Source organism: Pinus tabuliformis, chromosome 2_1 (genome assembly GCF_031772625.1).
Source record: "Pinus tabuliformis cultivar Carrire ecotype Pingquan chromosome 2_1, CPIR1, whole genome shotgun sequence".
Classification (NCBI taxonomy): Eukaryota; Viridiplantae; Streptophyta; class Pinopsida; order Pinales; family Pinaceae; genus Pinus; species Pinus tabuliformis.
Genome location: NC_142299.1, coordinates 128547443 through 128569433, shown reverse-complemented (window position 1 = coordinate 128569433; position 21991 = coordinate 128547443).

Below are 21991 nucleotides of genomic sequence, written 5' to 3'. Positions count from 1 at the left end.
ACGCAGGTCACCCGAAGGGCACCTGCGTCCGCCGAGAGGCGCATTATAAAACCCAAAACCCCCCAAAAAATGAAACTAAGACCTAAAACTTAATTCTAAACGGATAGAAATGCAGAGTAGGATGTGTAAAATACCTGGATGAAGCGGCGTTCGATTCCGACGGTCAGATTTTCCGCAGCGACCACGGGAAGTTTCTTGTCAAAAGCTCCTTTTTCAACCTCCAAAGTCAAACGGTAAAAATGACATGGTAAAAGGTCTTTTTATAGGTTTTTTGGGTGAATTAGTTCATTTTTTACCATGAAAAGATGTTTTTCGACGTATTTTTGCCTATTTTAAACAGGTATGAGTAATGTGTTGCTTTTGTGCAGGACAAAAGGATTTCGAGGGAAATTGTAATTTTTCACAAATGAAAAATATCAGAGTCATCTTTTAAGCCCTTTTCTGACTCCTAAAATATGAAAAGATCGCCGAGTGTTTCTTTTTCACTCGTTAAAACGGAATTAAAAGACGGTCCCCTTTTAGCTCTTTTCTGACCGTAAAATCAGGAAAAGATTGCCGGGTTTTTGTCGTTTCAAACTCGATAAGGAAATAAAACGACGTGTCCTTGATCGCTTTTTACTTTTCAGGTCGACGACACTATCATGAAAGTACTCCTTGGTCGCAAGATCAAGCGGTTCCCCCAGGTATTATTTTATACTTTTTCGGGCTTGAGGGACACAAATTTACGAAAAAGTTCAACGTGGAGTTTCCTTAAGTTTTTCAGACTCTCTAAAATTGAAAAACGCCGAGTTTCTCCTATACTGGGCTCGTTAAACTTTTACAGTAAAGGACCTGTTCAATTACAAACAGGAACGAACCACTCCTTCCTAGGGTTCGAATTTAAACTAGGTTGGACTCGTCCGAAGGATGAGCTTATAATCAAGCATATGTTATCCTCCTCAAGCTTGTTAAAAATAAAGAGGTACTTGCCAGAAATGGTGGGGGAAAAGAGAGAAGAATGAACCTATTTGTTACCTTTATTTCAAAAGAAACTTTATTACCACTCTTGAACACGACACTTTTTCATTCACCTGGGTTGGGAAATCTTTTACCTCACAGTTGACCAAATCACTTTGAAAGTCTTTAACCGGGTTCCGGGAATTAACTTTGAGTTATTTGTTACCAAGCCATCTGTCGTGTCGTTATGTGTTCAAGAGGTCTGCAAGCAAAACTTTCATCTGCAAAATACTTGTCATCCATTTGACCATCCCTGAGTCAGTCCTTACAGCAACATTTCTTCAACTTGAACAATGATTTCGTGTTGCAGGCTTGCCTGCAACGAGTCGCTTTCTATCGACATCGACACATTATCTAGAAAGATGACTTAGGAATCGACAGTACCTTGAAGTCTGCATGCATCAATGGCAGGTTTCTCGCCTTTGACGACAGTTTACATCATTGACTTTCGATCAAAGGATTCCGTGAAGTGTTCGACATCAAAACATCTATTCACATTTCACGGGTTGTGCTTGGTACTTTGAGAACCATTGACATTACTGGTGGTCTCTCTCACGCTTGTTAACAGTTCACATCATCGACTGGTAATCAAGTGGTTTCTAACATGTTCGACATCAAACCATTTAATCACATGCTTAGAATCGTACCAATTCGGGAAGTAGAAGTGAAGACCCTGGATCTAGTTTCTACCATCCAGGCTGCGAGGAGTTTTGTATTCATTATCTATGTAGACTAATCATAAACAGATGGCTGCGTCCATACTGTGTCTACAAAAGTCTATAAAAATGATGTACTGCAAGATCATTCCTGTATCAGAATAGTTAGTCCATTAGTTAAAGTTTTGAATCTGAGTATGGGAATGCCTACCTCAGTGATGATATAATCTTATCCATGTATTTTGTGTTGAAAATTGCAGGTTCCAACCAGGTCATCCACAAGACAATCCTTGAAATGATAAAGCGCTTCACCCTTCCTAGAATTACAAAACCCTAATTTATTCCAGGCTTCGCACTTTAGGGGGCAATCTGTTACACTAAAAAATGTCACCTTGACTACTTACAGTTAGTATGGCTCAAATCAACAGTCATGCTACCCCTTTTAGGCAAGTCTCATGCCTCTGTTATCCATCTCAAACTCAAAGAAGAGAGAAAGTCTTGTAAAAACTATGTTTATCTCTGGGGTCGCAGGTTCTCTCTAGCCTTACCTGCGGGGACGCTGACCATGTTCACAAAAGCTGCGTCCATGGACGCTCTGTATGTAAAGGGACAGGTGCGTCCTTCTGTAAAAGGCAAAATGCGCAAGTTTTATCTTGAAAAAGTTACTTGTGGTTACTTCTAGAACATTCTAGAGGTCGGTTTGATGAAATGGATGCGCCTCTAGTTGGTTCATGTATCTCTATTAAGAGGGAACTTATCCCATCAATAAGGGAGCTATCCCACCCAAAGAGGGGGATGATCCCATTGATGGTGGACCTGAATAACCTCTTTACAGCACTATAAATAAAGACATTGAGCCAGAGGGAGAGGAGGTTGAAGCTATACATTTTCTTTGGGTAAATGCTGCAGGATTTAGGTCTTCCATTAGAGCCTTTGTGAGGAGAGATTGTCTTCATTTGATTCTACTTGGAAGTGGGTGAGCTTTGTCAAAGTAGAGGAAAACCCTTGATGGACCCTGGGAGGAACTTGCACAACACCAAGGCCAGGTTGTAAGAGTTTCTTTGTTTCGTTATTAATACAAACTGGTTTATTTTTCTCAATAGCTTGTGTTAATGAGTTATTTCATGTGTTCCTTGGTCTGCATGTTGAATATATGTTTTATTATATGAAATACAAGTGCTTGGTAATTGTTTGATTGTTTGTGGTTGCAGGAATTGACTTGAAGGAGGAGCTCATCCGGATTGGCAAGGACAAACTACAACAACAGCGTTTTGGAATAAGGTAAGCCTAAACACTTGTAGTCTTCATGTTGTAAAAGGTGTATTTAGAGAAAGATCACTCCATTTTGTCTTGTTTGTCATTAGAATGTCTTAGACTTCTAGGAAGGTCAGTCGTGTCCGCACCCTTGACAAATTCCGTGTGACATACCCTGCTAATCCTAAGAAACTCCGGACATCCCTTACCTTTTTGGGAGGTGGAATCTTCTTGATGAGAGCAATTTTGTTAGGATCCACTTGTAACCCTTGGCAAGAAATGGTATGGCCCAGCACGGTCCCTTCAGTCATCAGGAATTCACATTTTTCAGGACTAAGGGACAGGTTCATCTCAATGCATTTGGTTAGGACTTTTCCCAGATTGGACAATGCTTCCTGGAAGTTGGACCCATAAGGAGTGAAGTCATCCATATAGATTTCCACCGCATCATGGACCAGCTCCGAGAAGATGCTCAAGACAGCTCTCTGGAAGGTAGCAGGAGCATTGCATAGCCCAAAGGGGAGAACTCGGTAGGCAAAGGTACCCCAAGGACAAGTGAAGGTGGTCTTATCTTGGTCTTCCGGGCTGATTTGGATTTGGTTGTACCCGCTAAACCCATCCAAGAAAGAGAAGAACTTCTTTCCTGCCAGTCCATCCAACACTTGATCTATGAAAGGTAGAGGGAAATGGTCTTTCTTGGTAGCTTTGTTCAGTTCTCGGTAGTCCACACAGATTCTCCACTTCCCATTTTTCTTTGGAACCAACACCAGAGGGGACACCCATTCACTATCTGAGATGGGGTAAATGAATCCGGCATCCCACAGTTTTTGCAATTCTTCCTTGACAATGTCCTTAAGGGCTAGATTCATTCTCCTCTGAGGTTGCCTAACCGGTTTACAACCCTCTTTGATGTATATGTGATGGGTACATACCGAGGGATGGACTCCTTTCATCTCCTTATAGCTCCAAGCAAAAGCATCTACATGGCTGGCCAACAGGCTACACAGCTCCTTTTCCTGGGAAGGAGATAGGGAGGAGCTGATCTTTAACGTTCTCTCAGGGCCGAACTCCACATTCTTGACTTTGGGAGTGATAGGGTTGGTGGCACAAAGGTCCACTAAGGTTCTGGCTTGGGCGTCCTCCACCAATTTCTCTAAGGATAGTGCACTGGAAGGTGGATTCTGGATCAAAGTTTCAATCAAGTCATCCTCGGTTGGGGGTCTCTTCTAGTGGTATCTAGGGTGCACAAAGGTGCTGAGTACACCTCATCCTCTTCTCCTTCCTCCAACCACAGTGGTAAGTCATGCTCTAAGGAGGGTTGGGCAGGAGGGTATAGGACTAGCTGCTTGGACATAGGACCATTTTTGATGGTCATGTTTCCTGCACGGCAACTTATGTAAGCATCTGCAGTGGCTAACCAAGGCCTTCCCAAAATAATAGGATATCCAGTAAGCTTTGCCTTGGGCTGTAGAACCAAGAGATTTGCAGGGTATTCCCAAGAGTCGACAGAGACCAAGACATCCTCCACAGTCCCTTCGGGAGTCACAGTGGAGCGATCTTCTAGTTGCAGTACTGTCGAGGTCTTCCTCAAGGAACCCTGAAGGTTGAGTTTGAGCATGGTATCCCTGGTCATCACATTAATGGCAGCCCCCAGATCAATCAAGGTGTGAGGTATGATGGTGCCATTGATGTGGACATCTACTATAGGACTCCCAGGATCTAGATACTTTGGGCAGATGACTTGTCCTAACATAAGGTCAGACAGTTGTCCTAAGAAATTGATGGTTGAAGCATCTCTCTTTCGCCTGCCAGGGTGTTTGAAACACTTTTCCTTAACCAGTTTGTTGTATATTGGCACATCCTTGATGGCTTGGAGAAGTGGTATTTTCACACACAACTGCTTGAGCTCTCCCAGAAGCTCATCCTCCTCTGGGTTGGGTTGTGTGGTGGCTGTTAGTCTCTCAGGAAAGGGTGGAATAGCCTTTGGTTCACTTTCTCGTTTGTCCTCCTCGTCCTCTGGGGGAGGAGGTTGGCGATCCGGAAGAGTCTTTCCAGATCAAAGATTGATCTCCTGGATCTCCACAGCATAGGTAGGACATGATGTTTCCCCAGTGTATACCTGCTGGGCCTGTCTATTGTTGGGGTTCGGGTTTGGTTGAGCAGGCATTTGAGGTTGCCTTGGAGGAGCAGGAGGTAATGGTTGAGGTTGAACTGGTGGTGGAGGCAAAATGGCGGGAGGAGTGTTGTACTGGGGCCTCCACCCCGACTGAGGTGCATTCCACTAAGGCTGTGACTGGGCATGTGAATGATATGAATGAGTAGTGGGTTGAGTAGGGTACTGAGGTGGATAAGACCATGGAGGAGGCCTAGACCAGGAAGGATGAGCAGGGGGACCCCAGGAAGGCATAGGAGTCGATTAGTTGGGGTTGTAATAAGCTTGAGGTGCCCCTTGCATCCCCTGCTGGTAAGGTCTAGGTCCTTGTGGCCTCCTTTGGTTGAGGAAATAGAGAGGTTCAGTGGGAGCTTCTGTCCCTTGGTACATAGCTTTAAGCCCAGGTAAGGTTGCACATTGATTTGTGGGATGGTCCTCCTCACAAACGAAGCACACTTCAACCGAATGCAATGGGCATTCGTTCTTAGGGTGTCTCCTTGTACATCTAGGGCAGAAGATAGCCAAGGCCCTCTCAGCTTCTTCCTTCTTTTGCTGGATTCTGAAGGTGTCCAGTTGCATGGAAATGGTCTGTCTCACCTCACTCTTAAGATCTTCTAATTGATTTGCAAACTCATGCTTGGAGAAAGGAATACTAGCTGAGAGAGGGTTTCCTCTACCTCGTTTCCGGGCTGCCCTAGAGTGGTTTCTGAACACAGTCTTGATGTCCTCATAAGGCAGCTGGTAAATATCTCCCCCAGCTAACATGTGAAGGGTATCTAAAAGGTCTTCAGGGACTCCTCGGAGCAGGACCAACTTGAGGGATTTAGGGTCAAGTGTGCACCTGGCCCGCTTATAGCTAAGTTGGAACCTCTCCTCATAATCCTCTAAGGACTCCTCATTTCCCATGGTCATCCGAAAGATTTCTCCCTTGGTTTCCTTGGACCTACAGTAGTCCCGGTACTTGGTATTGAAAGCTTGCTGCATCTGAGCCCAAGTGGTGATACTATTCCCAGGTAAGCCCATGAACCAGCGTAATGTTGCATCCTTAAGAGTTGAAGGGAAGAGTTTTAGCTTCTGCTCATCTTCAGTATAGTCATAGGTTCTACAAAGGACAACAAACTCAAAAAGGAAGGTATCAAGATCTTCAGTAGTTAGTCCATGGAAGTGAGGCAGAGCGGAGGGACTAATGTTTTTCATTTTCATATCTCCATTGGTTTCTCGGATGGGGAAGGCACCTTCTATTCTCTCATCTTCTCCTCTATTGTGAGCCATAGCTTCAGATGGGATGGTCTCTAATTCTTCTTCTGCTATAGGATCTTCGTATATCTCAGGAGGTTCACCTATAGGTTCTTCTGGATCACTGTCACCGAAGAAGAGAGAAGGGTGACTCAGTGATGTGGTGGGGGTGTTGGGTAGGAATTTGCCTGTTTTGTCTCGATTCATACGAGGAATGAAATGGAAAGACTTTTTGATTAATTTTTCTTTTTTCTTTGGTACCTGCAAAACTTGAAACAGATTGATCTACAACTAACTATCTTGCTGAAATAAAAATGCAGAATTGAAATGAAAGCAGGAAAGGACTAATCTATTTTGCTCAAATGGAATTGCAGGAATGGAAATGCTAGTCTACGCTTGCAGAATTGAAAGGCTAATCTATGATTGCAAAATTGAAATTTCGGAATTGAAATGCTACTCTCTGAAAGCAGGAAATGTCGATGCTACTTTTGCAGAATGGAAATGAAATAAACTACTTGGCAGAAGGCGAGAGTAAGAAAATAGAAGAAAAGCAACAATTACTAATACTCTGACGCTTCCCTCGCAACGGAGCCAAAAATATGGTGGGCTCCAGTATTGTAGCAATAATGATACAACTCCTGGAGCTTCCCTCTCTAATTTTATCAACCCGGTAGTTCGTAACAAACTTGGAAGCGACGGTGCTGTATGGACAAGTACTAGCTCTTGTCGCAGCTGTCACTTGGTCAGCTGGCACAAGTCCGCTATGGCTCAAGCCAACTTCTATATGTTCTCAGAAGAAGCTTTCTAAATGATGGACGAAGGCTATCTCAAAGGAAATTAACCTACTTTGCAATAATGAACTGAAAGCCAACCAAACATGGAAACCCTAGTAAACCCTAATCTGACTAGCTTAATCCTTATGGTGCAATGGTGGGAATACAACTTCTAGAAATGATGCCATTACTTCTAGTGAGATGAGATGCATGAATTTAAACTACTTCCATTGAAGAGAACACATTTTGGTATTTTTTCTCAAGTGGGTGGAGTTATTATGATTGTGCTTCTTACTGGGTCTTGACTGTGCAGGGGTAGTTCAAAGGGGAGGAAGGCTTGGGAAATGTCAGGAGGACTTTGAGAGGTTCCAAGGGATCCCTAACATCATTCCACAGAAGCTCACAACGTTCAAGTGTTTGGAAACCGTGTTTGTAGGGTTCTACAGGATGTCTGCAGGGGATCCTACAGGAAGCTCGGGATTTCTACAGGATGTCTGCAGGGGATCCTACAGGAAGCTCGGGATTTCTACAGGAAGTCTGCTAACTTCTACAGGATGTTCTGCAGTCGGGGTTTTGGGTGATGGAGGAGTGAAAGATCTGTGTGGGTGGATAGGTAAGATGAAAGAGGAGCTTGAGATGGCCTATGGACAGAGAGATGAGATGGAGAGAGAGTGGATAGAGCTGGTTGGTCGATAGAAGGGTAGAGGCAATGGAAGGTCGAAAAGATAGAGCAACATGGACAGTAGGAGGGTTGGAAGGCAAATGAGCTTAACAGAGGATGAGTAGGTGGCTTAGGCATGGTTTAGAAGGATAAGAACACGATGAAGCGGTGCTGCGCAGTGTAAATGAAACAAATCACGGTTATCTTACATGTAAACGAAAGTTCACCAACCTATTCTAACTGTTTTATTAGGAATTAAAGAACAACAATGTAAGTTGAAGGGAATTCGTGCATGATGCTGAACCAAAGACTTATTACTCAAGATATAACCGTATGGACAATTATTCAACCGAAAACATTACACCAATACTTGCATGCATATGTTAAAACAGTGTTTTTGGCAGTTGGCACGGTCTACACTTCCGGTCCCCAAACAGAGGTGAAAGTGAGCATGCATTCAACCTTTTTTGAACTCAACGTAACTTCAATCTCCCTACGCTAATGCTGAACTACTGAAACAACTGCATTCATGAAACTAACCTACATAACCAAACCGAAACAGTCACCTTAGCAAACTGTGTCTTCCAAGTGCATGTAAAGGAAAGAAATGCAATGATAAAAGAAAGACAAGTAACAATACAAGGAAAAGGAGGTCTATTGCTCTCAGGTTGGGCCCTAACCTGAGAGCTATAGCTCCTCTAAGAACTCAGAATTGAATCCAAATCTGCCTGCCTTTTATTAAAAGATCATAATCATGAGTCTAACAACATGCCAAAATTGGCTTACAAAGAGCAAAAACAGAGCTACAGCTCGTGATTCAAAATCTACAACAAAAGTTCAAGAGTCTCCTCGAAGGCTACAGCCTCAATATTTATACATGATGAAGGACAAGCTGGCCTCCTCAATTAGTGGAGCTTGTTCCTGTAGAATCTGTTGGCTGCCTTCTAGCTCGGTGGTGATAGCTGTTGGAGCTCGGAGTTGGGGTGGAGATCACGAGGAAGGTCATTCAAGGTTGTGGACAACCTCCCTATAAACCCGCAATGCCACCTTGGCTATCTCCTTGTCTCCATTTGCGTGGTCTTTGCTCCATTTAATGTCAAAAAACCTGAAATCATCATGTATTAGCCACATAGGCATAATGACTACCCCTCTTCCTACAAATAACACGAATATACTAAGAAATGATGCATAAGTGATAAAAAATGAAGGGTTGAGCAAGGTAAGTAGGCCAAATGAGCCCAAATTGTTACCAAAATTTGGGGCTCATCACTGGCTATGGGGCTTGAAAAAGAAAAACCAGAATGTTTCCCATGTCAAGCTTTGCATTCCTCCAATCTATTTTTCCCTGTGTGCCAGCTCCTCTTTCCAATGTTGTTCCAACAACTTTGCTTTTGGGAGTTTACCTAGAGAGAAATAGGTGATCAAATTAGACATATGCAAAATGTTATTTATCAATTCGACCAGACAATTTGTTAGGATATTCCGACACATAGGAAATTGTTAAGTATAACTTGGTCTAGTATAGAGTTAGGTAAAGTGTGTTTCTTTACTACGTACATTTTGTAACTTACAATCCGACAGTCACGATATGTAGTGATCCGATGGTTCATTCTCTCCTCGGTATTACCGACACTTGGTCCGTGGCTTAACACCCGATTGGTCCATGATCTCTATTTAAAGAGCATGGAGGGTCATTTGTAGGGTAATCCCTCCATGAGAGAAGCTTATGTAAATTTTCATTCTTTTATTAATATATTGCCTGAAGTGGCCCTGTTGGCTCAGGCCGTGGACTGTTTCCCTCTTTGAGGGTTTTAACCACGTCAAAATACTGGTGTATTGATCTGTGATCTATTTGTGAGCGGTGTCCTTTGGTGTTCTATCTGAGGAACTTACCTTGTAAATTCCTACATGGTATCAGAGCTATTTGAGGGCCGCGTCCATTGGTGATCCAAATCTGAAGCCAGTAAAACTGCATCCGATTGTCATTTCCTAGATCTATTATTTCTGACTACTTTCGGGCCGAGAGGAATACTCTATTGTGTTGGGAGCATCTGTTCTAGTGAGGAACCCCTTTCATTTCACGCGAAAAGGTTTCCGGTAGTCCTAGCTACGTCATTTTTAAGATTTGGAGGTATACAGTGTTTATTTTCAGTTTACATTTATTTTCTCTCTATTTATTTCAGTTTCGGTTTATTTAGCCTTTTTTATTACCAGATCTATACCTTTCATTTCTACGTATGCTCTTTTCCTCGCGACTCTGTGCGATCTGGGCAAATCAAAAACAGAAAGGAAGGATTTTTCTCATGCGTATGCTCTTTTCTGCTGCGCCTTAGTGTGATCTCGGAAAATCAGAAACATAGAGGAAAATATTTAGTTTCCGGCTAAAGCTAATTTCAAGCCGTAAGGTTCATTTTTTTTTGTATTTCTGTGTTGGGTTTTGTGTTTTTTGTTTTGTAGGGAAAAAGAGCTTTCTCAAGGCAAGCACGCAACCCAAAGCTTCACCCCCCCTCTCTCTCTCTCTCAAACTTTTTGTATAGCTCACTTGGTCCAAAGCTAATTTATGAGAGTAGAGGTCTTGAGTTCAAGTCTCCTTTTTGTGGCGGCGGATTTTTCATTTCCGCACATTCCTGCACTTCGTCGGCATCTTCATCTACTTTTCTTCAAAAAGCCATAACTTTTTCATCCGGAAGCCATTTTCAGAGCCATTTTTTTTGAACTAGCCTAATTTTTCGAGATCTTTCCATTGGAACACTTAGTTTTAGCATCTATAGTCTCAGTTTCTGTTAAAATGGAAAGTCCATGCTAATTTATTCTTGACAACACTAATTACTTCCAATGGTGGTCCTACATTGTGGATTTACTTAGAAGTAAAAGTCTCTACAGAATAGCCTCAGGCCAAGAAACCAAACTGAAAGATGAAGATAAGGCAACCAAATGTGAAAATAGGCAAGATCAAGCATGAGGGTTGATAGGGATGTCTATTTCTCCAGATCTTAGATTCCATATTGCAGAACTTGATACTCCTGATGAAGCATTGAAACAGATTACTAAAGTTTTTGGAATCAAAAATGAACTTAGAGCCCATCAACTTGAAAATGAGTTGCTTACATTGGACCCCAATAATTTTTCTTGCATTGAAGATTCTTTTTCCAAGTTCAAGACCCTTAGACTTCTCTTGGAAGGTGTTAAGGTTAAGAAAGAAGATAGTAACCTTATCTATTCCATCCTTACTAATTTGGGACTAGCCTACTCTGTGTTTGTTTCCACCTTCCATTCTACAAGAGAAGCCTTCATTTCTCAAGGACAAGACTACAAGTCCCCTTCCTTTGATTCTTTTTGTGATTCTTTAATAAGAGAATAAGAAAAACTCTTACACCTTAATCTTATTAATCTTGGAAACTCTTCTAAGTAAGTGTTAGCCACCCAGTAGCAACCAAATTCAAAGAATCCTAAGAAGTCATATCCTAAAAGGAATGGTCCTAAACCAAACAAGGGTCCAAAGCAATTTCAGCCTCAAAATGAAAAATCATTTCAACAAAATGATAAGACAAATAAAAACAAAGGGAAGAAGACTGATAGACATTGCAACTTTTTTAATAAAGATGGCCATTTAGAATCCAAATGCTTTAAGAAGATGGAAGCCTTGGAAGCAGCAATGAAGAAGCATAACATCCATTTGGAGCACTCTTCAACTTCAACTTCATCTTCAGGAATGGTACTTCCTGCATGCGGTTGTCAATCATCTCATTATGGCTATGCACTAAATGTATCTTCTTCTTCTCATTCTCATGAGTGGCTCATTGATTCTGGAGCTTCTTATCACATGGCCAAAAACAAAGCCATGTTTTCTTCTTTAAATGATTGTAACACCAAAAACATATATGTTGGTGATGATAGATCTCTTAGTGTTGTAGGGATTGGAACTGTTCATATAGACAATGGTCAATTTAATGATGTATTATGTGTTCCAACCTTATCCTGCAACCTTCTATCTGTATATCAGATAACTCATTCAGGTGAAGGTAAAATCGTTGACTTTTCACCTCACGATGTTGTAATTAAGGACCTAAGAGATCCTAGACAAATTTTAGCTACTGGCATTGCTGATGATTCTACAAGGTTGTATAAGTTTCACAACTTTGGGTCATCAAATCTTCCCTCAGTATTTGTTGCTCATAACGATGAAGTGAGCAAACTTTGGCATGAGCGATTTGGTCACTTAAACTATCACTCCCTTCAGAACCTATGTAAAGAAAATATGGTGACAGGTCTTCCAATGGTATCTTGCAGAGATGGTGTTTGTTCTGGATGTGTAATTGGAAAACATCACCAGGATAGTTTTGAAAAGCGTGCCTCTTGGCACGCCTCAGCCCCTTTACAGCTTGTGCATAGTGATTTATGTGGTCCACTTCCAGTTGTTTCATTCTTTGGCTACAAGTATTTCTTAACTTTCATTGATGATTTCTCCAGACGTACTTGGGTATACTTCTTAAAACTCAAGAGTGAAGTATTTAACATGTTCTTGGCGTTCAAGGCCTTTGTTGAAAAACAATCTGAACATCAAATTCTTAAGCTAAGATCTGATAATGGTGGAGAATATGTTAACAACATATAAATCAACTTTTGCACTGAGAATGGAATTCAAATGCAACAAACTGTTCCATATACTCCACAACAAAATGATGTAGCTGAAAGGAAGAATCGCACCTTAAAGGAAATGGCTAATTGTATGCTTCAATCCAAAGGACTTGGTCTTAATTTTTGGGCAGAAGCAATTAACTGTGCAAATTACATAATAAATCGCACTCCTACTAAGGTTTTAAAGTATATCACTCCAGAAGAAGCCTGGATCTCAATTAAACCATATGTAAGTCACTTTCGTGTTTTTGGAAGTGAAGCATGGGCCCATATTCCAGATGAGAAACATAAAGCTTTAGAAACTAAGAGTGAAAAACGTATTTTTGTTGGATATTCTAAAGATGTCAAAGGATATAGACTTATTCTACTTAAGTCCAAAAATGTTATCATTAGAAGAGATGTAAAGTTTGTTGAAAATATATCGGCCTACAAGCCTAGTTCGGCAGATGTGCCACCTCTCCCTATCTCTTCTACTTTTGAAAATGTTTCTTCTTCAGATGATGAAAGTGAGGATGACAATCCTCCCCCACCTTCTCAGGATCCTCCTTCAGCTCCTCAGCTTCCAAAATGGGTCTGTGCTACTCAGGATGCAGCAGGTGATCTTGTCGATGATCCTACAGATTAGCGACGTACACGTTCTCAGTTTGATAGAGCCTCTTCTTTACTGGCTCAAGCTTCAGTGAATTATGATCCTGACACGTTTGTAGAAGCTTCAGGCCATCCAGATTGGGAAGCAGCTATGAATGAAGAATATCATTCATTATTGCCAAATGATACATGGGATCTTGTTCCTCTACCAAAGGGACGAAAACTTGTTAGATGCAAATGGGTTTACAGAACCAGGTATGGACCAGATGGGAAAGTTGATAAACATAAAGCTCGTCTTGTTGCTAAGGTTTTTTCACAAGTTGAAGGCATTGAATACACTGAAACCTTCTCCCCTGTTGCCAAAATGAACTCTATCTGCCTTGTTCTTTCCCTTGCTGCCTCTTTCAAATGGGAAGTCCATCAGATGGATGTTAAATCTTCCTTCTTGCATGGGGACTTGCATGAAGAAATCTATATGGAACAACCTATTGGCTTTACACAAACAGACTCCAGCCTTGTATCGGCTTAAGAAATGCCTTTATGGTCTCAAGCAAGCTCCTCGGGCTTGGTATGCCAAAATGGATAGCTTTCATTTAGAATATGTATTTTCTAGGTGTCATTCTGACAATACTGTCTACACCAAGAAGGTGGGCAAGTCTATTATAATTCTTGTTCTTTATGTTGATGATCTTATCCTCACTGGTAGTGATCCCATTCTTATCAACCATGTGAAGTCCAGTCTTAAAAAGAAGTTTGAAATGATAGACTTAGGACACTTGCATTATTTTCTTGGTCTTAAAGTATTGCAATCCAAGAAAGGTATTTCCCTTTCCCAGTCCAAGTATGCCTGTGATATTCTACGCCATTTTCACATGGAATACTGTAAGCCAACCCCTTCTCCCTTTTAGTCTAGAGTCAAAATTTCAGTCACTTGTACTTCTCCTAAAGTTGATGCTACCTTATACCATCAACTTGTAGGAAAACTTTTGTATCTAACCCATACTCATCCTGACCTTTCCTTTGTTGTTGGCCTTGTTGCTCGGTTTATGAAAAACCCACATGAAAGTCATTGGAAAGCAACTAAAAGAATAATTCGTTATGTTCGAGGTACAGTTCAGTTTGGGATTAATTACAGTGCCGAAGTAGCTCCTCTGTTGGTCGGTTTCACTGATTCTGATTGGGTTGGTGACCCTGATGATCGGAAGTCTACTACTAGTTATGTGTTCACTCTTGGTTCAGGACCTATTACATGGGCTTGCAAGAAACAAGGTGCCATTTCTCTTTCTTCAGCAGAAGCAAATTATCATGGTGTCATAGAAGCTAGTAAGGAAGCCTTGTGGCTTCGTCAGATCCTATCAGAGTTTGGCTTTCAGCAGCAGCATCCGACTACACTTTGGTGTGATAATCAAAGTGCCATTCAACTATGCAAAGATCCAGTCCAACATCAGCACAGTAAATACATTGAACTGCACATGCACTTCATCAGAAAGCTCATACACGACCATGTTCTTGAAGTGCAATATTTTTCAACAGATGATCAAGTTGCAGACATCTTTACAAAGGCTCTCACAGAGGCGAAGTTCACTAAACTTCGATTTATGGTTGGAGTTCAGGCAGTTGTCACTAAGGGGAGATAGGCTCTAGTGCCTCCTTCCTTCTCCTATTGTGTCATATTTGTAAATACTTCAATCCTATCCCAAGTTATTCTTAAGGGGGGATGTTAGGATATTCCAACACATAGGAAATAGTTAAGTATAACTTGGTCTAGTATAGAGTTAGGTAAAGTGTGTTTCTTTACTATGTACATTTTGTAACTTACAATCTGACGGTCACGATATGTAGTGATCCGATGGTTCATTCTCTCCTCGGTATTAGCAACACTTGATCCGTGGCTTAAAACCCGATTGATCAATGATCTCTATTTAAAGAGCATGGAGGGTCATTTGTAGGGCAATCTGTCCATGAGAGAAGCTTATGTAAATTTTCATTCTTTTATTAATATATTGCTTGAAGTGGCCACGTTGGCTCAGGCCGTGGACTGTTTCCCTCTTTGAGGGTTTTAACCACGTCAATATACTGGTGTATTTATCTGTGATCTGTTTGTGAGTGGTGTACTTTGGTGTTCTATCTGAAGAACTTACCCTGTAAATTCCTACACAATTCGTTGCAGCTCTGCATCTAGAATTTTCTCTTTTAGCTTTCATTAACTGGGACTCCCATTCGGAAAATAGGATTTCCTTATGCGATTCTTGTATTCTTCATAGATTGGCAGGCATTCCTTCTTTGGAATCTTTTCAGGATAGGAAATTGGTTAACCATTCATCCGCCTTATCTAATTCAAGTCTAGTGTCTACTGCCTTTTCAATCATTGATGCAAAGATATCACATAAGGGGTTGGCCAATGATATATTGTGGCAAAGAATATACAATTATCGGTACAAGGCTTTGGTTATTTCCAAGGCTTCTGTTCTGAATTCGCTTACCTATGGATAACCCTTGTACCTTTCTATTTGTTCTTTCATTTGCACGATTTGATCTTCATTTGCCTTTTTTTCGTACTCACTTAGCATCTAAAGCTTGCTTAATTCCTGAGGCAACTCCTATTGTTTATGGAGAGTCTACTCATCAATCCTCTATTTCTCCAACTTCAACTACTCTTTTAATCACTCATTTTGCTGCCTCAGCTCTATTAACTGTTGTTCAAGCTGATTTATCTTTTGTTGTTGCTCTGCCGATTGCACCTCAAGTTGGGTAATCGTTTGATCCTTTTCCATCATCAGGTGGCTAACCTCTAAGGCTTTATCTATTGTCACCATTATGTAAGCTCCTGCAAACTGAGATAGCTTTGTTAAATCCTTGAAGGGACTAACTTCTGCTTTCTATACCATGTTCATCTTTTCTGCCTCTGGAGTTAAAAGAGGACTTTGATTAATTTTCCTCTTCTTTATTTGTCTTATAACTACATCCCTGTGCTTCGTACTGTAGAAGACATCGAGAGGTGGTATTTCTTCAGTTTGTAGTACAATATCCTCGATAGGATTCTAGTGAATAATCTCTATGTCCTGCTTAATTCTGGGTAGGCTGCTTGTTCCTTCAATCGGAATTGTGATAACTTCTAGCTTTTGCACTGTAGGCATTTTTGGTGTAGTGAACTCTTGGGATTTATTCAGGTTATTGATGATTGAGTCGAACTACTCCCATTCCTTGATTAACTTAGGATCAATATTGATATTCATATCAATGGGCTCACTAGTTCCTTCCCGTGTCTGCTCCCTTTCTGGGGTTTTTTCCTTTTCGGGAGTCTTTCAATAATTTTATCTTCACAGTGGGCTTTTGGTTGTACCATAGAGGTAGTATTTAACATGTTTAGAGGTAGCATTTCCAATCTTTGTGTCCTGAACTTGTAAAATTCCTCTAGTCCCTCCGCTCCCAATTTGATTTTTTCTAGTTGTTTCACTTGAGAAAATAACTCGGTTGAAGCAAACAAATCATCATAACTACCCTCCTCATGTTCAAACTTGGTGATATTGGCTTGAGAAGTGACATTGTAGGCAACAGATTTAGGATCATACTGCCTTTTTGGGATGAATGCTAACTTTAACATTTTTATTTTCCCAGCTTCCTTCACTACATGTTTGAATTCATGCAGCATGAAGGCACCATATCAGAGGGGGAATGAAGGCCACATATTATTTTTAGACTCCTTTAAGTTTCTTGACATCCCTTCTACTATTACCTGATATGCTAATTCTATGGCAAGTAACTTATTAGGTATGTATAAAGGGCAGGACATGTGGGTCAGTAGTGATGTCAAAAAGTCTGATGTAGGTGAACTTTTCTTCACCAAACCAACTACCAATTGTAGTTAGGTCGACAGAGGCTTCCTTGGACAACCTAGGAGCGAGTTTATTGAATATGGCATAATACATGAAGAAGATGAAACTGTGACAGATTCTATAAAGATGATTCTTGCAATGGGCTTTCCACAATTCCTTATGATAGATATGAATGGGGTTTGGGTCTTGTGGAGTCCATTTCCTTCTTAGAATGGGATATTCAGAATTGAAACAGATAGTGTCCATAATATAAGAACTCATATAAAACAAGGGTACTACCTGGGTAGTCACAAACAAGTTTTTCCTATAATCAAGTATTTGGTTGGCCATTTTATCAGAAAAAAGGGTTGCCCAATCCATGATAAATGAATTAATTGTAGCCTCCATTAATGGTACCATCTCTATAGAAAATTTGGCAAAATCATGGACTCCAAGAGTTTGCACATCATGGTACTAGCCTAACAGTGAGGAGATGCCAACGAGGTTATGTAGTACATATCCGATGATTCATGCTTGTGTTTGGTCGGAAAATGCCTCCATTGTCTAATAGGGTCTGATTTGATGGTGTTTTCTTTGGCGAAAGCCTCCAACAATTATTTGTTATAACGCTTCTACGGTTTAGGCAAATGGTACATTCTTTTGATATCTTCTGCTCTAAATGACCTAAACATTCTTCCATCATCCATAAAGAATGTTCTGTCTATGATATTCATGCTTTCAGTAACCCATCTGACCAAGTCATTATAGGGTAAAACTTTGGCGTGGGCTTCTATTTTATGAAGATAGGAGCAGGCCAAATCCTTAAGAGTATTCTCTGACTTGTCCGTGGAATCCATTGTTGGCACTTCTTCGATCTCTTTCACATTTTCGACTTCCAGTAAATTATAAATACTTTCCCATGAAGCCTTACTTAGACTGAGGCAAGTAGTATTAGATATTAATACCTTCTTCACTGGTTATTCTTTGGCTACAACGGGGGCCTTTGTTTTCTTTGACTTCCGTTGGCATTATGGTACAGGTTTGGAGCTATGGCACAGGTGTTGTCCTTGATGACAACTCTATCTGGTGACAGATCTTAGTTCAGGCTTTCAGAATGAAGGAAATATCATATACGCAGGTTCACCTAGATAAAGTCGCGTATACACGCAGGTTAATTAAAGGTAAATTCCGTATACGTAGGTTGCTCCACATACAAGAGCGTATACACGCAGATTTCAAGTTGCTTAAGTAGCGTATATGTATTTTATTGTGATCTAGCTGCCTCTATTTGTTGCTGCAGTGATCTGGGTTTAGAATTTAGTATATGGTTACTGTTTCTGTGTTCTGGGTACAACTATCATAGATGTGTTTATTGTGAACCAGATTTGTTTGGTGAAAAGAGTTTGGTTGAAGCAGAAATCTTGATGATTGATTGATGTTCATGGATCCAGTCTGAAAATTTGTGAAACGTGGTCCCCAGAAAAAAGAGAAGGCTGTAGCCTTCAGTAGGCCAGCACCTACGTACTAGTATCTTGGCTAGTACAAGAGCCAAGGGGGTTGTAGCTCCCTTCCAGGAGAAGCTGGAAAATGAGAGAGGGTTGTAGCCCTCTGTAGGTTGTAGCCTGTGTACTGGTAAAGGACTGCACCAGTACATTGTAAAAAGAAGTTTCTAATTAAAGGAAGATAGAGACGAATTGCAGCAGGTGGTTTTCACCCACATTGGGTTTCCACCTTATATCTTGTGTTCTTGTGCATGTGTCTGTCTTCTGTTCTGTTTTTACTGGTCTGGTTACTGTTTATTTCACTCAGATACATAGATTAATAATCAACATCTAAAATATAAAGTAAATTATAAGTTTGCATTGCATATGCGGGTTTACTTCTAAATAATTGCGTATATACGCGGGTTTGACTAACTAAAGTAGCGTATATCTTCTGAATTTTTAAAAGGAAATATTTGGCTTGATAATACTGATTCACCCCCCTCTCGGTATTATTTCCAACAATTGGTATCAGAGCAGGTCCTTCTGAAGAAGCTTGATCACTTGGAGGAAGATCCATCATCATGAGAAACTACAAGAGAGAAGCATCTATCAGGCCACCGATTTTTTATGGGACAAACTTCATATATTGGAAGTAAGAGTTACTGCCTATCTTCAATCTCTTGGTACAGAAGTCTAAGATATCATAGATACAAGGTACACTTTTCCATCAGCAACTCCTACAGATCCGACCGAGAAGAAGAAATATGAAACAAATGAAAAGGCAGTTAATACTCTATTAGGATGCCTATCTCAATCAGAATTTGTCAAGGTTATGCAGTATAAATCTGCAAAAGAAATATGGGACAAGATTGTTCTAAGCTATGAAGGAGATGAACAGGTAAAATGAGAAAAACTTCAAACCCTCAGGATTCAATATGAAAATCTCAGAATGCATAATGATGAAAGTGTGGCTAACTATTTCCTTCGTGTAGATGAGATTGTTAATTGTATGAAAAACTTGGGTGAAGAAATAAAAGAGGCTGTTGTGGTTGAAAATGTTCTAAGATCCTTGTCCCCCAGATTTGAATCTAAAGTTTCAACAATAGAAGAAAAGGAGAATCTTTGAAACCTTACCATGTCATAGCTACATGAGATTCTAACTGCTTATGAAATGAGGAAAGGAGGACCATCAGACAGGAGAGAAGCAGTTTTCAAGGCTTCAGGCAAAGGAGACTACTATGAGTTAAGACATGCATCAGAAGAGGAAGAAGAATCAAATTTTGTTAAGAATCTTCAACGGGGTACTGGAAGATTCAGAGGTAAGTTACCCTTCAAATGCTTTGCTTGTGGGAGAGTCGGTCACTATGCTGCCAAATGTCCACATAAGGATAAAGGGAAGGAACCTGTTAGATGGAACAAGAAACAGAATGCAACTAAGAAAATTTACTACACTCATGAAGATAGTGATGGTCTCTCAAATAGTGATGAAGATGAACGAGGTAATAACTATAAAATTTTAATGGCTTTTGAAGATGATGATTACATGGATGCTATAGATGTAGATGGTTTTCATGAAGAGATTTCTAGACTCAAAATATGTTTAGAAGAAAAGAATATGATCATTGATACTCTGCAATTCCAACTTGATGAAAAGGAACAATTTCTTGAGAAGTTAGAATGTGAAATTGTTGGGCTTAGAAAAGAAATTGAGAAAACAAAGGCTCTTAATCTTAAATTTGTTAAAGGATCTAAAACTCTGGATGAGATCATCAATGTACAATGCTCTCCACTAATCAAGACAAGTCTGGGGTATCATGGAGAAACATCTCAAGCGTCCACCTCAAAGAGTTATCTTGATGCAGCAAGGAGGTATGAGCAAAAGCCCAATGAAGATCACCAGGTAAAACAGGGATGAATTCCATCAAGAATAAACAAAGACTACCAGGTAAATCAGGGGCAATCCACCTTAAGGGTGAACAAAAGCTACAATCAACCACAGGTAAGATCTTCTCAATTTGCCTCAAGAATGGATGACAATAGAAACTACAATCATATGGCTGGTAGATTTGATAATTGCAGAAGTTTCTTCAATGGCCAATGTTTCTCTTGCCATAACTTTGGCCACAAAGCAGCTCAATGTGTTGCTTATAAGACAATCATGACTAGAGAAGCTCAAAAACAAAGAAGTATGACTGGGATTACGAAAAGGACCTATAACAACTTTTCGGCCCTTGAAAATGAAATTGAATGTTCTACTTGTAATAACTTTGGTCATGAAGATTCTGAATGCAGGAGGAGGTTTTGACAGACAAAGGAACAAGCCTCAAGCACCAGAACATGGAGAATAAAGAAACCACAACTAGAAATATGTGGGATAGCTTTTTATGCAGAAGGATAGGAAAATCAATGGTACATCAACAGTGGATGTTCGAAGCATATGACAGGTTATAAAGAAAAGCTTGAATCATATAGTGTTTTAGAAAAGGGAAAGAAAGTTTCTTTTGGAAATGATACCCCTGCAGTCATAAAAGGAAGAGGCACTGCTCAGTTGAAAGAAAAGGTCAAAGTTGGAAATGTTTTGTATGTTGATGGCTTGAAGCATAATCTACTGAGTGTCAGTCAGATGTGCGATCAAGTAACCGAGCTAATATTTCGATCAAATGGATGTAGTGTTCGTGATCTTGATATAGGAAAAACAGTGATCAAAGGCAGAAGAACTCCAAATAATTTATACATATTTGAAGAAGGACAACAACAATGCTACTTAAGCAAGGATGATGAACACTAGTTATGGCACCGGAGATTGGGGCATCTAAGCTTTTCACAAATAAGGAAAGCATGCAAATACCAGGTAGTTCATGGTCTTCTAGATATTAAAATTCCAGACAACACAATATGCAAATCACGTCAGTTTGGTAAGCAAACTAGAACTAACTTCCCTGAGAAGGAAGGATCAGCTAGCAAGCCTCTTGAGCTAGTTCATACAAATGTATGTGGTCGATTTAGGACAAGGTCACCTTGAGGAGAAGAATACTTTATATTATTCATTGACGACTTCTCCCGGATGGTTTGGTTAGGAATTATGAAGCACAAAGACGAAGTACTCGAAAAATTCAAATCTTTCAAAGCCTTGGCTGAAAACAAATCAGATCACAAAATTAAGTGCCTCAGGTCTGACAGAGGTGGGGAGTTTACCTCAAATGAATTTTTCGATTTCTATGAAGAACATGGTATAAGAAGGGAATTCGCTACAGCTAGGACTCCTCAGCAAAATGGAGTGGTGGAAAGGATGAACAGAACGGTTCAACAAATGGCTCGTGCTATGCTTGATGAGTCTGGAACTCCCGCAAACTTCTGTGGTGCAGCTGAATTTGCTGCGGTTGTTATTCTCAACAAAACAAATGTCCGAGTGAATAACACTCAAACTCCTCATGAGCTTTGGTATGAGACTCCTTCGGTAAAGCATTTCAAAATTTTTGGAAGCAAATGCTATATTGAGAATAATGATTAACAGCTTGGAAAACTTGAACCTAGAGCAGATGAAGGCATTCTCCTTGGTTATTCTCCCCACAACAAAGCATATAAGTGTTACAACAAAAGACTTGGAAGAATTGTTGACAACATTGATATAGTGGTTGATGAAAAAGGATACATTCCTAGGCAAGTAAATTATGAAGATATCGAAGAGGATGAAGACTACCCTCCAAATCAGACTGATGATGAAGAAGAACCTCAAGA